Raw genomic sequence first — 3,689 nt, 5'->3', positions numbered from 1 at the left:
TGGTCAGAAAGAGGCAACAAAATCTCTCATCTTGACCACCATTTTAAAATACAACATATAACAGTACTGTACCAAAAACACATTTTAAAACACTCTCGCTCCTGCTAAAGCTTCAGTTTGCAGCCATTTTTATGGAAAATTTCTAGTACGGAATATCCACTTAGAAAGAATTGCTCACTGGGACCCCAGTGTTCTCTTCACAGATGCAGAGATCCTTTTTCAGTGCAGTGTCAGACACCATACCTTTGTTCTTTCCTGGGTTTATTTCAAAGGTTTCCCAAGTTTGCTTCTACACCTTTATTTCTGTTTGTTTTGCTTATTTCTTTTAGTAAATTCTCCAGTAAGGCAAGTTGATAGCTATATAAATAATCATATGGATGAAAATGATAACACAGGCATAGCTGTACTTTCCCGTAGTGAGAAGAAATTGCAAAAGCAGAACAGCAACTGGAACCCTCTATAGGAGGGACGTAGTTACATCTCCAGTACCAAAGAGGTCTGGGTAGAGAACCTTAGATTAAGTGGTGTTTTTGTTTGTTTGTTTGTTTGTTTGTTTTTGGCAAAAAGGGATAGAAAGCTTCTTTTCCAGTGGAATTTCTGGAATTCCCTTCTTCTATGTTTAGGATTTCCATGCATCTTCCCAGCACTAAGACTTCAGGGGTGGAAATGGGTACAGATGTGCATTTAAACCACATGAACAAATCTCAGGGTGTCTTTGCTCAGTGCACGCCCTGCCTCCATTCATGGTAGCCCTGCTTCACATCATACTTGCATCTTCCCCCATGTAAATGGTTCTTTAGGATCATAGGTTATGAGCAGCCATCTCAAGTTATCTAGTATGACATACATATCATCATCTGCTTTCATAAACCAATCAGCATATTCTAGACAATGATCATGAACATACTGGATGGCTTTAACTGCTTTCCAGTACAATTGGTCTCTGCCTACTTTGGTGTTTAATTCTCCAGTGGAAAGGTCTTTATTTTCTTCTGGGTTCATAAACTATGCTTTATTACAACAATGGGTCCTTGTAGCTCTGATATATTTGGTCATTTGCTGTAGATTTTGAGGTCCTGTCACAACCCAGCAAAGAATTTTCACCTGATAGAGGTTTCCAGGTCCAGTGAACTGTGTTTCCATATTTATGATAACTAGCATCTGCACTCAACATCATCTGCCCTTCTAGATGATTCTGGCCAGTATCATCTGGATGTCTTACATGAGGGTAATTACTCAGAATGTTAGGCTGGATGTCACCCTGTTCTTCCAACAAAATACTAAATAACTGAGAACATAAGAAAAGTATGATTGCTGATCCAGAGAGTAAGGTTAAACAATGCAGCCAAGAATTTGAGGCCATTTCCTTAAGCATGTTTTTGACTTGCTAGGGTGGGGACACCGGAAGCAGTTGGCAGAGACAGCCCAGTGTGCTCCCTCTCCAGCATTATTTTTAATAATCCATTTGTATGTGACATGTATGTGGGATTCTGTTCCTTTATGTGGGCATATACATCATTCGCATTACATTTGTTGCTCTGTAACAACTGTGAAAACTGTCAAGTTTATCATGTTGAATCAAAGTTGCTTGTGGCAATTTTTAGGGTTATTAAATATAATTATAAATATATATAAATTATAAATATAAATAAATATATATAAATTATAAATATAAATAAATATGGGCTCAGATCATAAATGAGATTTAAAAAAATGGAATGGATTCCCCAAAAAATCAACTTGAAAACAAGAATAAGTCTGTTAGGAATGGACATTACAATGACTTTTTTTTTTAAAGATTTTATTTATTTATTTGACAGAGAGAGACACAGTGAGAGAGGGAACACAAGCAGAGAGAGTGGGAGAGGGAGAAGCAGGCTTCCCGCGGAGCAGGGAGCCCCATGCGGGGCTCGATCCCAGGACCTTGGGATCGTGACCTGAGCTGAAGGCAGACGCTTAACCAACTGAGCCACCCAGGTGCCCCCATTACAATGACTTTTAATAAACATTAAAAATACGTAAATTAACTTTCTTTTTCAGTTTTATGTTCAGGAAAAGCTATTATAGGCTTAATAAAGACATTTTATTTTGAAGCATATTATCTTCTAAATTGAGTTGTTTTGGATTATGTCTCTGAAAATCATTTCTAGGTCTTCAGTTATTTAAATGTTAGAGTTGAGTTGATTATGGCGGTGGGAGAAGGGTGATAAATTTAAGGACCTTTCTTGTAAGGAATATTAAATATAGAGTCCCTCTCTGGGTGTTATTTTAATCCATTTAATGAGACAATGCAAAAAAGGTCACAGCTTTCAGAGGTATAAAAGTAAGCATGGTCTGCCTGCTTACACACCATAGCGCTGACTGCAGACAACCATATACACAATTAATTACACAAACAAGTCAATCTGCCCGCAGTTATTAATCAACTGTTCTGTACCTAGCAGTGTGTTAGATGGTACATGATGCAGAATACTGGCCTTCCAGATACATGCTAATTTCTTGGGAACTATTTTGGGAAATAAAATAACAAAAGCTACTCAAGTTAAAGGCAACTGATATTTAAAAATCAATGTGCAGTCATCATTCAGTTGTCAGCCATAACCAAACATCACTGCTGTACAGTTATGCTTTCCACTGATTTCAGGAGGTGATTCACTTAACTTTACAAAGGGCCCTAAATCACAAACGTAACTGTCTAGTAACTCTGGGATGGGTAGATGATATTCAGATAGACAGAAAGACAAACAGAGGTATGTTCTTCTGGTTGTCTAAGAATATGGTTTTGAAGGATGTGGCTGCCTCACATACTTCCTTAAAAACAAAACAAACAATACAACAACACCTACAATAAACTGGCTATCCTCCTTAAAGAGAATGTTGTGCTTTAGCTTCCTTTTTAAACATTAGGATAAAAAAGTCTGACATTTGGATCAGTTTCAGGATTCCAAGAGGAAAGAGATGGCATGCTCAAATTAGGATATTTCGAGGAGGCTTTTATTTACAAAGAAAAGAAAAGAATTACCAGGGTAGAGCCAGGGTGTATGGAACCACAGGGGACAGAGCAGGAACCCAGCAGCAGCTGAGGTGTTACCAGTCCCAGATCTGAAAGGCAGAAGCACAGACGCTAACAGAAAGGAAGCTATGCAAGCATAACTGAGAGCAGAGATGCCAAGCAGGATCCATTTGTGACTGTCATTTCTCCTTCCTCCTGCAGATGCTTGAAACATTTTAAAGTTGTCCTTCTCCTTCCCAGTAGATGAACTGGCATTTGAGGAGTTGAAAAGAGGATAAAGAAACAATTACTTTTTCCAGGATTTCACCGCTGCCACTGTTCTCTCTAAGGCCCCTACTGATCTGACACTCAATCCAATGGACACCTTTCTGCTCTTGTAGTTACCAGGAAACTCTCAGCTATCAGTGATAAAAAACCAGCTAAAATAGGCTTAGTAAAAAGAATAATTTGGGTCATATAATTGAAAAGTCTGAGTTTATAGCTTTTTCCCAATTGTTGTGAAATGACCTGGATGGTTAGCATGCTGTCTCCGTGAGCACAGAGATAACTATCTGATGGTATTTCCCCACAGCAAAGTTAGAGTGTCTTTGCCAGAAGAAGGGACAATCCATTATAATCCACTACAGTTGTTAGCTGCTTGTCTTACTTGTCAGAAATATTTGGCATAGATGGCCCC

General features: G+C 38.4%; 1 pseudogene; it reads right to left on the bottom strand.

Annotated features, from left to right (window-relative positions):
• Nucleotides 1-266: 266 nt before the first annotated feature.
• Nucleotides 267-1,363, bottom strand: LOC118529603 (glycoprotein-N-acetylgalactosamine 3-beta-galactosyltransferase 1 pseudogene; annotated as a pseudogene).
• Between the last annotated feature and the right edge of the window lie 2,326 nt (nt 1,364-3,689).

The sequence above is a fragment of the Halichoerus grypus genome, chromosome 5, assembly GCF_964656455.1.
Source record: "Halichoerus grypus chromosome 5, mHalGry1.hap1.1, whole genome shotgun sequence".
NCBI classification, from domain to species: Eukaryota; Metazoa; Chordata; class Mammalia; order Carnivora; family Phocidae; genus Halichoerus; species Halichoerus grypus.
The sequence above is the reverse complement of the archived record's forward strand: the minus strand, read 5'-3'. Positions and strand labels throughout refer to the sequence as shown.